The sequence below is a fragment of the Panthera leo genome, chromosome B3 (assembly GCF_018350215.1).
Source record: "Panthera leo isolate Ple1 chromosome B3, P.leo_Ple1_pat1.1, whole genome shotgun sequence".
In the NCBI taxonomy this organism is placed as follows: Eukaryota; Metazoa; Chordata; class Mammalia; order Carnivora; family Felidae; genus Panthera; species Panthera leo.
In genome coordinates, this window is record NC_056684.1 from 115,336,999 (window position 1) to 115,356,080 (window position 19,082).

General features: G+C 40.9%; 1 long non-coding RNA gene across 2 annotated transcripts; it reads right to left on the bottom strand.

The window, feature by feature from the left end:
- Positions 1-754: 754 nt before the first annotated feature.
- Positions 755-18,167, bottom strand: LOC122222884. Of its 2 annotated transcripts, none has more exons than XR_006203930.1 (3): positions 17,595-18,167; positions 14,546-14,727; positions 755-1,465 (listed from the first exon to the last, which is right to left on the bottom strand). It is a non-coding gene; the product is annotated as an uncharacterized LOC122222884 (long non-coding RNA). The 2 variants fall into 2 exon arrangements; XR_006203931.1 differs by lacking the exon at positions 17,595-18,167 and adding an exon at positions 17,220-17,415.
- Between the last annotated feature and the right edge of the window lie 915 nt (positions 18,168-19,082).

A 19,082-nucleotide genomic window follows, 5' to 3' on the forward strand; every position in this document is an offset into this window, starting at 1 on the left:
AAAAGTGTGAAAGTCAAAGCATGGGAAAAAGAGACTAGGAAAATATTAAAGAAACTTGGGGTAGCTATACTAATGCCATACAAAATAGACTTTAAAGCAAAAAGCACTTCTAGAGATAAAGATGATCACTACATAATGATAAAGGTCTCATCAGAAAAATATAACAATTCTAAACTTTATGGCTTAATAACATAGTCTCAAAATATATAGACAATTTCACTATCATAGAGGAGGATTTTAACTAATTTCTTATAATAAATTAAATAGAGCAAAAAATAAGGATATAAAGAATCTGAGCAACACAATTAACAAGTTAAATGGAAAGCAGAGAGAGAGAGAGAGAGAGAGAGAGAGAGAGAGAGAGAGAGAGAATACTGCACTCAACAGCTGTAGAATATATTCTTTCCAAGCACAAAATATTTATGATCATGCATACAAATGTCAGTAAATTTTCAAAAATTAGTATCACACAGAACACTTACTTAACAACAATAAAATTAAGTCACAAACCAATAACAGATGAGTAAAACCATTCGCACGTGTTTAGAAATTTTAACATTCATTTGTGGGTCAAAAAATGTGGTAATAGAAATCAGAAAATTCTCAGTACCAAATAATGAAGAATGTCATATTCAGTATTTGCGAGTAGTCAGTATTTGCAAGATGCTGCTAAAGTCTTAGTTTGGGAAAAATGGATAATTGTATGTTCCTAAGTAAACACAAAAGGCTCAAAAGTAACAAACTAATAAGCATTCCAACCTTAGACATTATGGGAAAAATATAGAACAAACTTTACAAGGCACAAAAGATATAATCAAGTTTTTTATTAAGAGAGAAATTACACAATTACATAAGAAATTTGGGGCCAAACACATGCCCCTGGATGCCTGTTTTAGACCAATCAGCATATCAACAGTATCTTTTAAGGTGCAAACTTACAACTGTGTAAGAGAAGAAAAAGGGAAAACCTGTAAGGAAGGAGGGGCAGCAGCCAGAAGCGAACGGAAGAAGCAAAGCAAGACTGTGGTTTCAGCTGGGTCTAGCCTCAGCCCCACATCTCCAGGAGCTCTGATGCACACAGCACACCACAGTCTTTCCCACCTTAGCAGGGGAGTGAGGTTTCTGTATCTCCGTAACAGGCATTAGGCAGTCACTGTTTGCAGGCTGTAACAGGGATAAGTAATGCATAACTTCCAGACACCTCCTGGTGATGTTGCTCCAATCTACCAAAGGCAAGCCTCTTGAAAATGTTGCAAGTGCATTAGTAGCGTCGCGTGGAGCAGCTGGAGGAGAATGCGTACACCAAGCCAAGGAAAGCAAACTCAGGGCGTCTGGACGCAGCACCAATATTGTCTGCTGTGCTCCACCCCTTGAATCACTCAGGTCCACTTGCTTTACACATTAGGTTCACTCCATTCTTTGGCAACTTCTGCAGGATTCTGGTTGATTACAATTTCTATGAAAACTTAAAAGAGAAGTTAGTGGGATAAACTATAGCCTCCACAGCTGCCGTCAGTCCTGAGGTCAGAACTGACAAGGATGATTTCCTTTCTTTACTAGCCAGTCTACATTCCCCTCACCCTGTGCTTGCATTTCTGCTGGTCTAGGTGGCTTCCTGTGTGGTACTGTCACCTGAGGGGTCTGAGACTTTGGTTACCATGCTGTTGTCTGGCCACAGTTAAGCTCTGCTTGCCAATTTACAAGGTCTGGATTACCAAGAGATACCCCAGTGGCTCACATGAGTGCTACATATAAATCTTCCCTGCTACCAGTATGTAGCAGTAACCTTGCCTTCCCATGAATATCATATTCAATTACCCTTTCAAGTATGGTAACTCCTTTCTCCTCTTGCTGGTCTACTGGCACAATGAGCATAAAATGACCAGTGGCAGCCAACACCTTAAGTTTAGTGGAACTATTAATGTTTCCCTTATTGGAAATGTTCCCTTTCTAGAAACCAGGACCTCTAGTTCTTCAATTGAAGAGCCCTAAAGTTTCAGAAACTGGAAGCAAAAGTTTCCCAAGTGGGTTGCTGGAACAGAGCGATCCTTCCCAGTCCTTGGTTCCCAGCAGTAACACAGAACCATACAGCCATCACTGATTTAAGGGGAAAATGGCAAACCTTTTCTTTAAAGTGCCAGTCGGTACATATTTTAGACTTTGTGGACCATACAGTCTCTGACCCGACTACTTAACTCTGCCGACGTAGCCTAACAGAAGCCACAGACAATATACAAATGATGAGTGTGGTTGTGTTCCAGTGACATCATGTTTGTAAAACAGTAGCAAGCCCGATTTGGCCTCTGAACCAGTTCGCCAACCTCTGCTTTAATATATACATATACTGTATCCTGAAGGAATACCTTTGTAAGACATCACCTTCAAACTGTTGCTTCGGCTGTGTCTCTTTGAGGCCATTCCATTGCTCTTTCAGGCTAGCAGCTTAGCAATGATGTGGGCTGTAGTGGGATCAGTGAATCGCAGAGACATGTACCCACTGCAGAACCGCATTTTTTTCATAAATCGAGCCCTTTGATCTGAAGTGCCAGTATGTGGGAGATCCCATGTTGGTAAATCAGATACTCTGTGAGTCCTTGAATAGAGGCGCTGACCAAGTTGGTAACAGGCAGGAAAGGTAAACGCACACTTAGAAAACATGTCAATCTTAGTCAAAATGAATTGCTGCCCTCTCCAGGGTGGAAAGGGTCTCAGGTAATCACTAAGTGGCTCCTCAAAGATTCGCACACTAAAAGGGTCTGGCATCCGTCTCCGTGGTTGACAGGGAGGGTGGGAGCAGTAGCAAGGTCAGCTTTGATGAGGGACGCCATGCTTCTGTGCCCAGGCGGAGCCTTCATCTGTCCGCCATGGCTACTCCATTCATGAATCCATCACATCGGCACTGTGGTGGCCCAAGACCAGAGCAGACTGATATCTGCACTGCAATCTGGGTAGATGGCTGTTCAGTGATCTGTTTGCAATGATCTCCTGCCCCTTTACTATCCTCTTTCCAGGCAAGCATCAGAGCAGCCTCGTATGCAGGGAATAATCGGTCAGGACCTAGACACCAAGTGGTCTAGGTTTAGGTGCCAGTCAGTCAGATTACTGTCAGCTGCTTTACTGTTTGTTTTTTTAAGCAGCCTCACTGAGATGTAATTCACATGCCATAAAAGTCACTCGTTTTCAACGTATAATTAATTTTATTATATTTCCAGTTGCAAAACCATCATCACAACCTCATTTTAGAACATTTTCATTACCCTAAAAAAACCCTCATGGTCCATTTATACCCATTCTCCATTATCATTCCCAGCACTAGAGAGCCACCAATTTATTTTCTCTCTCTTTAGATTTGCCTTTTTTGGATATTTAACATAAATGGATTCATACAATATGTGTTCTTTTGTGACCGGCTTTTTTCACTGAGTATGATTTTGTAGCTCATCCACGTTGTAGTATGCATCAGTACGTCATTCCTTTTTATTGCCAAATTATATTCCATCGTATGGCTCTACCATATTTTGTCTATCCATTTACCAGTTGAGGGATATTTAGATTCCTTCCACTTTTCAGCTACTGTGAGAAATGCTGCTATGAATATTCATGTTCAAGTCTTTGTATCAAGGTTATATGTTTTCATTTCTACTGATGATCTTAAGGAAACTGGATTCAGGCACCTTGAAGAAGGAAAGCCTCCAGTCCTATGTGAAGTTAGGCTTAGGTTTGTCCCCTGCTGCTGAGCTGAAGAGGCAGTATCCCCAAGTCCCAACTGTTTCATTTTTAGGCAACTAAGGAGCACTCCCAGGATCACCATCATCAGTCAGGGCAGGGCATCTACAAACAGCCTACATACTTCCTTAATGGTGACACCTTCCTTTTTACAATCAGGAACAAGACATTTCTATATAACATTGCACTGGAGGTTCTAGCCAGTTAAAGGCAAGAAAACGAGTTAAAAATTACAAGAACTGGAAAGGAAGAATCAGAAGTGTTATTCAGAGGTGCGGGGAAAAATCAAAATAATTTACAGATAAATAACTGGAATGAGAGGTGACTGTATTTGGAATCAAAACCAAAACATACAACTCAAGTTCTTTTATATATGCCATCAAAACCCAGCTTTTAAAAGATAAAGCCTAATTTAGAGAGAAGATTACATCTACAATAGTATATAAAAATGAGGTAGCTAGGAATAAATCTAACCAAAAAGGTGTGTGCCCTTCCTGAGGAAAACTGTACTACCTTCTTGAAGGACATTGCAAAAGGCTTCACCCGGTAGGAAGATGTGCTATGTTTATGTGTATGTGTGTGTGTGTGTGTGTGTATATATATATATATATATATATATATACACACACACCCAATATTGCAAACAAGTCAGTTTTCAAATTGACTTATAGATTCAATTCAATCTAGTTTTGGTTTTTGTTTATTTTGTTTTCTTGGTTGGTGGCTCAATAAACTGTTTCTAAAATTTCTATGAAAAAACAAAGGGCCAAGAATAGTTAGGACATTCATGAAGAAAAAGAATAAAGTAGGAATCTTGTATTAAATATCAAGGCTTATAACTAAGCTATATTCATGAGCCCAAATGGTACCTGTACAGAAACAGACAAAAACAGACTGACAAATGGGAACAGAGAACTTAGAAACAGACCACATATATATGCAAACTTGATTTATGTCAGAAGTGATAAAAATGGATCAGTGGGTTAAGAGCCTTTTGATAAATGGTGCTGAAAAAATTGTTCATCCAAATAGTTAGATATGGAGCCTGGCTGGCGCAGTCTGTATAGCATGCAATTTTTTTTAATGTTTATTTATTTTTGAGAGAGAGACAGAGACAGAGAGCAAGCAGGGGAGGGGCAGAGAGAGAGGGAGACACAGAATCCAAAGCAGGCTCCAGGCTCTGAGCTATCAGCACATAGCCTGACGCGGGGCTTGAACCCACGAACTGTGAGACCATGACCTGAGCCGAAGTCGGATGCTTAACTGGCTGAGCCACCCAGGCACCCCTGTATAGCATTCAACTCTTAATCTTGAGGCTGTGAGTTCGAGCTCGACATTGGGTATAGAGATTACTTAAAAATAAAATATATTTTTAAAAAAACCAAATAGATATGAAATTGGAAATCAATGTGTCATCATCAGCCACACCTAAAACTGTGGACATTGTATGATGCAGAAATTCCACTCCTAGGTACACCTGCTGAAAAGATTTGCACATTTTCACCAGAGTTTATGTAGAAGAATGTTCACAGCATTTTACACATAAGGAAAAGATAAGGGGGAAAATCCAAATGTCCACTAAGAAGAGAATCCACAAGTCACTTGTAATATATTCACACTATAGACATACACTAGAGAAAATTAATGCATGCAGCTCTATGAATCAAAACTTCTAAACATTAACCGGAAAAAGTATCCAAATAGTTTATACAACATGATTTCATCTATATTGAGTTAATAAACACATAAAACAATATGTAATTTAGGAAAACTTACATCTGTGCTTAAAATATAAAAATAAGGGGAGTGATAAATCATCAAATATCTCAAATGCCATGATGAGTGGAGGTAGGGGACTGGTTTATGCAGGGCAAGTCATGAAATCAGGTAAAGCACTTCAAATACAGTGGTGATATTCTGTTTCTTGGTTGGGTGGTAGGTCTAGAACTTTTTTAAATTGTTGCTTCTATACTTTAAACATATTAACATTCCTTCACATGCATTAAATTCAATATTTAATAAAATTGTTGCATACACATTGTAGGGTCAGGATGGACCCCAATTCAAATCTGATTGAAACGTGGACACAGACACCAAGAAGGTATGAAAAGATTTATTAATCATATAATAAGGCTTTCTGGGGAGAACAGGGTCGTTCCCAAGCAGGCCCAAAAATGGCTTGAGAGAGCAGGAAAAGATCGGCGTAAGCCTTTTAGGGTGACTAGGAAAGGTGACTAGAAAAAGGGTTCCCATGCCTGCTGTGACGTTCCACAGGAACAAAGGAAAGATCACTTTGGCTTTCTTATCAGTTTGTCCATGTGTGGGACAGGTGGTGAAGAAGGAGAGGGGAGGTTTAAAAGATGTCAGTTAAACATTAAAAAATGGAGTTACACTCTTTATAACAAAAAATATTTTAAACAAAACTGTAACCAAAGGAAACAAAAGGGATATTTGCAACTTTAACAAAGGAAACAAAAGGGATATTTGCCATTTTGGAAGTAACAGATCTGTGTTGGAAGGGATATTACCTCTCCCTTCTAGATACCACTTCTCCCATTCTTCTCCCAGGAATATCCCACTAGAGGAAACAACTATGGTCAAACAAACTTTGTAGAAAATTTAAATTCTTTACTATTCCACAGAAGAAACTCAGTAGCAAGAGGAATTATTATAGTAACATAAACTTAGATATCAAGTCTTGTGGAGTGAAAAGAATGAGAATTGCTCATGATGTTTAAAAGTTCTTGAGATTATGCAGTATTATAAGTATCAGCTGGGCCTCTCTGGTACCTGAGCTGAGCCCAAAAGGAACCATTTGCCATGGTAGTGGAATCACCACCATGGTAGTGAAGAAATTCTGCAACTCTTAACCCACTAATTGCAAACGAGTACCAAGCTTGAAGCCTTCTCCCCAAGTAAAGTATTTCCTTCCTACTGAAAAGATATAGACAATGAATTATAAGTACATCAATTTTTGAGACACCTACTGGGTACAGCTGCAGACATAAAGACGAAAAAGATGTAATCTATGCTCTTTAGGGGCTCACAGTTTCTTGTATTACTTTTGTGCCCTAAGGTGTGAAAATGTAGACTTACAGAAAACCTACGGCCAGATTGATGGCTCAAATGATAAAATAATTCATCAGATTGCTTTCAACGTACTTCAATACTAAGGAATACACGAGAACCATTACAAATTGTACCTACTGCATGATGAATGCTCGCAGAAGGAAATATACATGCTTAAGAAAATTCTTAATAAACAGGTTGGGAGTGAATGATAAGACCCTGAGAACACAGGTCAGTGGAGCTAAAGGTGAAGGAACAGATAGCTAAATTTCTCTGCATTTGTAACGATGAAAAATGTGGGATGGGCAGAGAACAAGAGGAGAGTAAATTTAAACGGGAAATGTTTGAGAAGCTTTCAGGAACAAAACTGTATACCCTGAAATTGTAAGCTGTGGGCACAAATGAAATGCAAATCCCTCCATTTCCCCATCTTTGGTACAGCGTTCTACACACCCACACACACCCATAAAACTTTTGAGTAGGGCTCTGTTGGGCAGAAAGAAAGAAGGGCCAAACATCTGGTTTCATCTACAGTATCAGGTGAGCACAATTACAATATTGTAAAAATACTTATGGGCCAAGTGGTATCCTAAGCTCTCTACATACACTAATATATTTAAGAGTTCTATAGTAACTTATTTAATGATGCTCAAGGCAAACCTATAAGGTAAGCAATAATATTTTTACCATTTCCTAAGTGAGACATCAAAAGCACAGAGAAGTTAAGTAATTTGCCCGAGGTCGTAGCAGCAGCTAAGAGACAAAACTGGCTCTGGGTGGCAGCAACATGGAGAGCAGGTATCCAAATCCTAACCAGAGTTGGAGCATAACAAGCCAGCTCCCCCGCAACAGGAATGTTGGGAGAGCTGGCCGACTGAGGACCACAGATGTGCAGAGGAGAAGGTGAGAGGAGACAGACTCAAGATGACCACTGGACAGAAGTGCAGAGCAAAGGCCCCATGAGCCCAGCAGTCCACACTGATGTCCCCCAGAACAGAGGGCAAGTTCTGACAATGTGTACCATGGCCCTGTCCTTTTGGGAACACCTGAGGGGCATGACTGAGGAAAGCCTAAGGTCCTACCATTTACCAGATGGGGCTGTTGAAGACCAAGAAGCAAACCGAACAAACTTCTCAGACGATCTCTACCCAGGGCCCTTAACCACGGTGTCCTCCAGTACATTGTATGCTCCCGGTGCATAAATGTATAAATATATGTGCGTACATTTAATATCATTTCTTTCCACGTAAGACATATGCCTTAACTCCTTTCTTGGGTGTTAGTTTCCTTTTAGATTCCTTTCATGTCCACACTTTTGTCTCCAAGCAAGTGACTTGGGTATTTTGCTGAAAATCTTTCAGCAAAGATAACCATTTTTCTAAGACAGCTTTCATTTCTGTTTAATTTCTATCCTGGTGGCCACCAGTCTCTCAACTTCACCTTCTCCAAATTATTACTGCCCCTTTCGCCCTACACGTTCAGTGAATTTTCTGATTCTGAAATCTTCAAGGGTTTCCACTGCCAATGTGAAAAAGGTTTATGACCTTAACCAACTTAGTCTTCTCTCTCTAATTACCACTCCATTCTCTACCTCCCTTAACTGCAAAATACTTCTCAGAAGTTTTCCACATTAGCTGTTTTCACTTCCTTACTTCCCATTCTCTCTTCAATCCACTCTAAGTCACCCTTATCTCTATTCCTCCTTGGAAATGACTTTCGTAAACCCTGACAACCTTCACATGGCCAAACTCAATAATCAGTTCTCTATTCTCTTCTCACATAAAGTCTCAAGCATCTGGCACAGGTGGATACTGTCTTCTTGAAAAATTTTCTTCCCTTGCGTTCTATGTATGATGCCATTTCAGGATAAAACCTGTACGGGTTTTGGTTTTACTCTGATTTTTTTTACCAAGCCTCCTTTGAAGCATATACTCATTTGTCTTCTATCCTCTTCATACTTCCACCTTCTTAAGAATATTGATCTTGCCTTATATTTCAACATAATCAGCTGCTGCTTACTAATACAAACATGCAAATACCAAGACCTCAGAAAGTTTCCTCTAACACAACAGACTGTGGTGGCTCTGTGGCTTAGTTAGACCTGTTATCTTTCCTGAGTATCTGCTCAGTTGTCCTGAAAGTAACACTACCCCTTTTCAAGGTTAAATTCCCAGAACTGATCACTTCCTCCTCTGTGCTTCCTATGTCATGCTCTTATGACTCTCAAAGCCCCCAAACCCTCCATTTCTCTCACTGGCCTATAGATCTGCCTTTATCCACAGATTAGAATTTGAGAGTTCCTTGCAGGCATACAATGTGTCTCTGTGTGTGTGTGTGTGTGTGTGTGTGTATTTCTGATAATTTGCTCAGTGCCCACGACTCAACAGCCATCCAAATAATTGATGGAAAACACTTGGATGAAATGAACTAGGCCAGGAGGAGCAATAAGAGAAGTTGATGGTTGTTACAGAAGCCTGCGAAACAGGAGAGCTGGCTGGTCACCCTGCCCTGGCTTGCCTACAGTGAACATAAGCTTGTTCATGAGCTTTGAGTCTCTGGCTGTTACAGGCACCTCTGGGGTGGGGAAATGTGCTCCTCAGAGGCCTCACACACTGTTCCCATCCACATCCTCTCCTCATTTGGCTGAAGAAAAAGCGCTGAGGCAAAAAGGCTTGAGTTGAGTCTCAGATTCACCATCAACTAGGAGGACATTTCAGAGCCACAAAAGCCCATCTGTCAGATGTAAATGACTGTCCGGTTTCAAAAGGCCATTGTAAAGCTCAAATGAAGACTCAGCTGACTGTGCACTCTTACTCACAGTTTATTTCCAGATCCTACAGAGTGCCTAGGATATAAATGGTGCTCAGTAACGTTTGTTAAACCAACACAATGAGATCAACCTGTTCTGTCTTCTATTTCCCCCATACTGGTGACCAGCACAAGTCAGAAATCTTGGAACCTCACTCACTGAAGTTTCATGCTCTTTGTCAATGCCACTTCTAATCTGTCATCCTATCTGGTTAGTTTCATGTTCTGCTCCAGCTCTATATGCCTCAGTTAGCATCCTCACCCTTCCTCATGTGTTTTTCATTCTACTGATAATAGATTTTTTGGCTGATGCTAGTTTTTTACTGCTATGAAGTATGCGGCGATGAACAATCTCATGCACGTATCTTGATGCACAGGCACACGTTTCTGTTTCCAAATTGACTGTGCCAATTTATACCCCATCAGCAGTGTGTGAGATTTTTAGTTATTCCACATCCTTGCCAATTCCTACCATTTTCCTCTTTTAAAAAAATATTTTAGCCATTCTGCTACATGTGTAGTGGTATCTCATTGTGGTTTTAATTTGCATTTCTTTCTCTGATTAATGAGGCTGAGCCCTTTTCACATTTGTATTGGCAATTTGGATATCCTCCTTTGTGAAAGCTTTGTCCTTCTACTTTTGATTCATAATTCATAAGTCCATTTTATATTATGGACACAAGCCCTTTATTGACTTTATGTGTAGCAAATATCTTCTCCCAGTTTAAAGCTTGTCTTTTCTCTTTCTTAAAATTATCTTTTGATGAACCTAAGTTCTTCATTTTGGTATTACCCAATTTATCAATATTTTCCTTTATAGTAAATTGTTTTATATCCTATTTAATAATTATTTTTCTGGGGGCACCTAGGTGTTTCAGCCAGTTAAGCACCGGACTCTTGATTTCAGCTCAGGTCTCGATCTCACAGTTTGTGGGTTCAAGCCCCATGTAGGGCTCTGTGCTGACAGTGCAAAGCTTGCTTGGGATTCTCTCTCTCTCTGCCTCTCCCCACCTCGCATATGCGCTGACTCTCTCTCAAAAATAAATACACTTAAAACATTATTTTTCTGCTCTTAACTAATATATTATCTAATATTACCTAAAATTTTAATAATCCCTTACATGGAGATGTATAGCTAATGAAATACTGATTTTATGTGGTAATAGGATAGGAATCTTTTTTTTTTTTTTTTTTTGGCACGTGCACATTTCTTTGTCCTAGCACTATATACCTAGAAGTTCTTCCTTTACCTTGTGTTTTTAATTGTTTTCATAAATCAGGTATTGATATGTATGGGTCTTCTCCCTGTAATCTGCATTATTTTTTGACCTTGGCTATTTGTCTATCCTTGCACATATACCTTAATTACCGTCTTGGGCAAATCTCAGCCCTGTGAATTTCCATCATAAACTTTAGAATCATCTTCTCAAATTTCACAAAATAGTTGCTGGGAATGTCACCAGTGTACATTGAATTTATAGATCATGCTGGATTGAGATATCTGTATGATTTCGAATCCTATAATCCATGAAATGGTAGGTACATCATACATTTATTTTAGGTCACTTTTTAGCCTCAATAATATTTTCTATTTTAGTTCTTGAATGCCTTTTATTTGATGCAAAATACTGGCTATTTTTATGCTAATATATATGGTATTCTTTCTAAAACTAACTTTCATTTTTTTACCCTGGTATATAGAATACGATTGATTTTTGTCTTTTGATCTTGAAATGCAAACTTGTTAAACTCATTAATTCTAAAAACTCATTTGTGGAGCTTTTTGGGTTTTTCACACAATCACATTCAAATAATGACATTTAAAATTTTCTTTCCGATCTGTTAACAATTATTTTCATTTTCTTGCTTTACTGGATTGGCTAGGACTTCCAGTACATTGTTGAATATAAGTGGTAGGGATAGTGTGGGAATCCCTGATCTAATCTCAAAGGGAATGACTGCAACATTTCGCCATTAAGCCTGACATTTGTTGTAGGTTTTCTTATAATCTGGCATCAGAAGAAAAATTTTCCCCTCCATTTTTAGTACTATTGGTAGCTAGACAACCTAAAGATATTCCCTCACTGTTTTTATAGTTATTTTCCTTATCATTGGTTTTCAGCAAATTGTTTGTGATATGCACTTAGGACTATTACTGCTATTACTATTCTGGATGTAGTTTGTAACAATTCTTGAATTTGCAGCTTGATATCTTTCATGAGATTTGGCAAATTCTTAACCATTAGTTTTTTCAAACGTAGCTTCTGCCCCATTCATTTTGGACTTGCTTTCCAGAACTTCGGTTATGAATAGGGAAAGGGTTGACATTAGGCGAGGAGAGATAAGGGAGCCTCAGGGAGGCAGACTGCAGGTGCAAGTGGGAGGCTGAAGAAGCGGCATATTCCAGACCTGCCTGGGCTAGGCGCCATGAGTGGAGCCTCACAAACTCTCTGATAAGGTCAGGGACAAAAATCCTTGACGGCTACCCAGTCAGGACCTCTCTCACTCTCGAGAGCTTTATACTTTCCCTCGATAAACTCTTATCGCTTTGTTCACTCTCTGTTGTCTGCGAGATTCATTCTTCCACTCCTTCCACTCGCCTTTAACGGTTATATGTAGATTAGACATTCTCGTGGCATCTTCTTTGTATTTTACCTTCTCATCACTATTTTTCATCATTTTGGGTCTCCATGTTTTATTCAGGATATTTTTTTCAGAACTTTCTTTCAGTTCGGTAATTCTCTGTTCAGTTGTGCTCTGTTTCTCATTATTTTACCCACTAAGTTTTAAGTATTTGTTATTATTTTTTCATATTACAGTATCTTTTGGCTCTTTTTCAAATCTACTATGTCTTTGATAGTTCCAGTTCTCTGCCAAAATTAAAAATCTTGACTTTTATCATCTTAAATCTATTAACACAGTTTTCTAAGTCTCTGGCTGGTAACTCCAACAGCTAGAGTCCTCGTGAACCTAATATTTGTTGTTTCTGCTGGTTCTTGTTTATGTTATATGTTACCTTGTCTCTTGTGTGCCTAGTTATTTCTTTTCAAATTTTATCTAACATTACATTTCCAAAATTAGAATTAATCTGTGACCTAACAGTGTTAAAATTCTCCAGAAAGAATTTCACTTTTTCTTTTCCCGCCAGTGGCTAGAGGCAACAGTAATCCAAAATACCTTGATCCAAATTCAGGGACTGAGATAATGTGTGTGTGTGTGTGTGTGTGTGTGTGTGTGTGTGTGTGTGTGTCTGTGTGTGTCTGTGTGTGTGTTTAAGTTTATTTATTTTTGAAAGAGAAAGCGTGAGCGAGGGGCAGAGAAAGAGGGAGACAGAGAATTCCAAGCAGGCTCTGTGCTGTCAGCGTAGAGTCGGATGCTTAGCTGACTGAGCCACCCAGGCACCCTGAGATAATGTTTTTTAAATTTTTTATTTATTTTTATTTTTTTAACGTATATTTATAATTTATAAGAGAGAGAGAGTCAGAGTATGAGCGGGAGAGGGGCAGAGAGAGACAGAAAGAGAGAGACACACACACAGAATCTGAAGCAGGCTCCAGGCTCTGAACTGTCCATACAGAACCCAACCCAGGGCTCGAACCCACCAACTGCGAGATCATGACCTGAGCCAAAGTCGGATGCTTAACCGACTGAGCCACCCAGGCACCCCTGTGGAGCTTTTATAAGGGCACTGATCCCATTCATGAGGGCTCCACCCTCATGACCTAACCACCTCCCAAAGGCCCCACCTCCAAAGACCATGATCACATGAGGATTAGGTTTCAACGTGAATTTGGGGGGGGAGATACGAACATTCAGCCTATGGCAGAAATACTCCCACGGGAAAAACAACACCAAATTCCATACTCAGCTCTCTGGATTCCTTTCTTCTCTCCATTCACAGCCTGATAATCCTTTATCTTATTATATCTTGTATGCCTCAAGTAGATTTTCTATTGTAAAATCGACCTAGATTTTCTGGTTTTCTCAGAGTTTGATCTGAATTACCTGGTCTATCACTATTGACTGTGGAAGCCCTGTAGTTATTTCTTTAGTTGTCGGTTTTCCCCCACTCCACTGTAAATTCCTTGGTCATTTCTGCAGCACCAGACCCTGTCAGCTAGCAGATGCTTTATAAACGTTTATATCAGTCTAGTTACTGCTTTCAAGTGTGAAACAGATTCTTAGTGATCTAAGCTGCTCGCACAATCTGGGAAGGTCAGAGAGCCAACCACAGTCACTCTGAGGCCAGAACAAACCTGGCTCCACAGATGGTCCAGGGCAGATATGGGCGTTGCTGCTGACAGGCCCAGGCACTGCAGACTGTATCACAGATCTCACTCACCAACACTGGATTCTGGGCACCGGTATTACAGTATTGCTGCTGCTAAACAGGAAGACCCGCAGGGAAATGGATGGAAATAGAGAGTGGGGAAAGCTGAGGAAGGGAGGGCAAGACAAGGGCATGACGTTTTGGAGAAACCTGGCTTTGTCAAGGAATTGACAAGAAATTCGATCTCTTTTCAAACACTGAGCTAGAAATCCTGTAGAACTGGAAAGTAGAGGTTTACTGATGCCAAAGTGAATTATACCATTTCCAAAGACTGAGCAGATGATACAAATGACTAAAAGGACCCAGAAAGATAGATTCCACTGTGACCACCCCAGCCCTCCTCTTCCTTGCCCTGTAATGCCCTGCTTGAGAAGACCATGATCTGTTTCACATATTCTTCTTTTCCAAAGTCCCCATACCCCTTACCATGGTCTGAGCAATTTAAATTCCACTGCTTTTCAAAAGGATTTCTTCAAAAAATAAAAATAAAAATAAATAATAATAAAAGGATTTCTTCAGAAACTGCTATGTGAGCCAAGGGTCCCAACAACCTCTATGTCAGTGCCTTTCAAGTAGATTAGACTTGTTAATAAAAATTATTATATTTCTCACCTGCTTCAATACAGCTATCATAATAAGAGTGTTTCTTCAGAAGCACAGGACTCTGCAGGGACTATCCTCTGGTTTTCAGCCATCCTGCCCACAGGGCATTCATTCCAAAAAGGAAGGAGTAACTCTCAAGAGGCCTAGGATGGTCTGAATTCGCCATAAAGAACTCCTTTTTGTTGTTGTTGCTGAGAGACAAAGAGAGAGAGAGAATATGAATCTCATGGAGTCGTAGGCTCCATGCTTAGGGAGGCCCGACATGGGGCTTGACCCTGAGATCATGGCCTGAGCCAAAATCAAGAGTAAGACACTCAACCAACTGAACCACCCAGGCACCCCAAGGACTTTTTTTTTTTTTTAATACACTTCGCTATTTGCCAAAAGATCTGTGAGCAATAAGAAATGAGGGAAATATCCGTTATCCCAAAGCCAGGAGACCACTTCATCTCATTGCTTAACTGAGTTTTATGAGGTTCCTAGGCAGTCTGGTATCTTCTTTTCCCGTTTAAAGTCCTTCTATAATTGTCTGCTATATTATGTCCGGGGACTTTAGTTGTTCAGAGGGAGTACTAGGGGACACTCACGCTCCGTCTTGGTCAGAAGTAGAAGTCCTCTCCCCATGTATTTTTAAATTTTTTTTTTTTAACGTTTATTTATTTTTGAGACAGAACATGAACGGGGGAGGGGCAGAGAGAGAGGGAGACACAGAATCGGAAGCAGGCTCCAGGCTCTGGGCCATCAGCCCAGAGCCCGACGAGGGGCTCGAACTCACGGACCGTGAGATTGTGACCTGAGCCGAAGCCGGACGCCCAACCAGCTGAGCCACTCAGGTGCCCCGTCCCCCATGTATTTTTAAAGTGATATCATCCTAACACATAGATATAAATAAACAAAGGCCAAAGCTTTCTTTTAGATAAATAAACTACCTCCTTTTTTCGTTTCTTCAAAATTACAAATAACACTGTAAAGAACATCTGATAAATATTTACTTTGCAGAGGCGGAAATGTGAGGTCAAAAGGCATACCCATTTTAAATTTTGATAAATGTATCAAATTCATCTCAAATTTATTAATACCAACATATTTGTAGACACATATTTGCACATATTTGTAGACATCTTCACTAATCATTTCACTAATTATACATTATCAAATGTTTTAATCTTTGACAATCCAACACATAGAAAATACTATTTAAATTCTCACTGACTCGTATTTCATTAAGTTTGAAAAGAATTTAAGTGTCCAGTGGTACCTCGTGGATAAGTTTTATCTCATTATTTAACAATTTAAAAAGGTTTTTTTAAATGTTTATTTATTTTTGAGAGAGAGAGAGCACGAGCAAGGGAGGGGCAGAGAGAGAGAGAGGGGGGAAGACACAGAATCGGAAGTAGGCTCCAGGCTCTGAGCTGTCAGCACAGAGCCCAACATGGGACTCAAACCCATTAACTGCTAGTTCATGACCTGAGCTGAAGTCAGACGCTCAACCGACTGAGCCACCCAGGTGCTCCTTAACTATTTTAGTGAGATGATGTATATGATGATGTATATGTAAAAGCTTATCATTTGCTTTTCAAACATATTTAAGATGTCTTATTTTTTTAATGGAAGATTATGATGATAATGTTGATCCTTATTTGTGAGATATTTCTACCTTTTTTCCTGTCACACTTAGATAGGACTTCCCCAAAACAATAAAAATATTCTTGTGGTAAGAAGGATGATCCCCCACCACTCCCAAAGATATCCACATTCTAATTATTGGAAATTGTGCATATATTTTCCTACACAGCAAAAAGGAATTAAGGTTGCGGATAGAACTAATGCAGCTAACAGGTTGGCTACAGATGAGAAAATACTAGATTTAGAAAGCAGCAGGTCACTGATGATCTCAGCAAGGGAAACTGAGGAACAGAGAAGAAGCTGAAGCACCAAAATCCATATGTTTTCAAGAGCATTATCTGAGAAGGAAAGGAGAAAATTATTAGTGTGTCCCTGGTACTTTAAAACCCTCTTCTGAATGTTGTTCCATAAAGATTAGCAACATTTATCAGAGGATATAATCTACCTTGAAGATGTTATAGTAATTATGGGCTTTATGTAATAACATGCTGCTCTTTAATATAATATTACTACAAGGAAAAGTGGATGCATGACTTGAGTTCATTCCAGTAATTTTGCTATGTTATGAGCACATATTTTCTGTCTGCCTGACTCCAACTATGCCAACAGGTTAATTAGTATATTTGACACACGACCAAAGATTTTATAATTTTATAATCCTTCCCAAACGCACACCATGTTGGGTTTACAATTAAATGGCCTTTGTCCACGGCCTAATTAGTATAATTGGACTTAACTCCGATTGGAAGGCCTACCTCGCCGCCCACAGCTTTATCCAAATTATTGTGTTTATGGACAAGGCGGCCACGGAAAACAACCTGCACAAGGTCACGCCGCAAATCAAAGGAGTGGTGTGGATTCCAACTGAGGTCTAACTGGTTCCAAGGCCTAATCGTTCCATCGTTATACCAACGTCAACTTGCACTCCCTGGAGCAATGGAACAAAGTCCTCATTCTCAGGGCACTCGGTGTAGAAGGGAACCCAGAACACAAAAGAGTATCAAGTGAGCAGTACTGGCACAAAGAACAACACAGCCATCGCTTTGGGAATCCCTACCATTTGGCAGACGTTGGGCTGAACGCTTCATACATCCTTTGGTCAGCTACGTGAAATACGAATCAAGTCCATTTCACAAACCAGGAGACTGACGCAGGGAGAGGCCGAAAATCGCACAATTATTAAGCGACCGCATCGAGTCCCCCGTGACCGCAGTCCGCAGGCTTGGCAAGTACCCACACCGGGGTTAAAATCTGGCTCTGACGTACGTTAATTTTGTTACCTCCGGCAAGGGTCGCCCTCGACGCGGGCTGCCTTAAAACTCCCACTCCCCGGACCATCCCTCGAGCGCCAGGGTCCGGCTCTTCAGCCCGCTGCGACACCCGTTCCCTGCACCCGCCCGCCCACCTCTTCCTCACGTCTCTCTGCTCTCACCTCGCCACCTCCATCACCTCGCACCAGCGCGTGTGCAAACACCACCGAGCCGTCCGACGCGGGCCCAGCGCGCCTCCCGGATCTCAGCAGCTCGGGCTCCCACGCGACGAGGACGCCGTACACCGCCAGGCTGGCCCGCAGCCGCCGAGCTCGCCGTCCTCTCCGGCCCGACCCCCGCTAGTCAAAAGCAATCGATCCCTCGCCACAAACTGGCGCCTCCGCCCGGAAATGAAGCGGCAACGCTTTGGTTCCGCCGCCTTGGCCCGCAATTGGGATTTAGAGACCGGAATTGGGTTCGCTGTCGCGTTCAAACTGATCTGGAAAGGATACTTAACATACCCCAGACTAATTCTTAGAACACTCCCTTGCACATAGCCTCCGTGGATACTTGTGGGATGGAGAGCTTGCCGGCTTCATTTAAAAAGTAAAAATTTTTAAGTGCTATGAAAGATTAGATCGAATGGTAATCCGTGTAGTATCTTGCTATCATTGAGCTTTCGGTGGTAGTGCTTTTACTGCCAGATGGCCTGTAATCCAGTCACCTATGAGTGTCTGTTTTCTCCTTCAGTGACCCTCCAGCACACCCTTCTGTGGGTCATCGGAAGGCTAACGGAACAGAGATGAGAAGGTACCAAGGCTGGCAGTCCAACAGGCACACGAACGTGTGCTTTCGGTAGCTTAGGAAGCAGCCCCCACATGTACCATTTGCCAGGATGGGTCAGAGAAAGCCTCACCTATCAAGTACTATTTGAGATGACATAATAGAGCGCAAGTGGCACGGAATAACATTTCCCACGCTATCCCTGAAATCTTCCCATCTGTCCTTGCTTCTGTTTTGCCACTGAAATGTCCCTGGTTTAACCCTTTATCTTCCCACCTATTAAAGTAGCCCTTGAGTGGTCACCAGAGGAGAAAGTCCTGAACTCCTGCTTTTAGGGCTGCTCCAGTAACACTCATGTTCACAGGACTACAGGGTCAAATATGGGGTGGGGGAGAGGAAAGAAACTTCATTGTGACTTTCAAGTCCATCTTTGACAATGCTGAAAGTTATTTAAGATACAAAAGATGGTGGGATTCTTCTGCCCTTGCCTGCAGTGTTCATTCTGATTTTCTTAGCAAGGATTATCAATCAAGCCTTTTGTACTACAACTTTGAGGTCAAAGGCTGCCTTCCTGCCTGTATCCCCTATTTACTCCATACTCCGTCTAGAGGAGACAGCATTCCCTGAGTATTCTGCGAACTTCCACAACTACAACGTGCACCTCCAGGGAAACCAGGTTCAGGAAGCCTCTAGACGCCACAGGCAGTGTTGAATTAATCCCTCCTCAGCACCTGGGACTCATATATATCACAAAGTACTCATCACAGTCTATTATTTTTAATGTATAAAGAGTGCCTTCACTATACAGCTGAACTTTGAACAACACGGGGGCTAGGGGTGCTGACCCCATGTAGTTGAAAATCTGCATGTAACTTTTGCCACTCCTC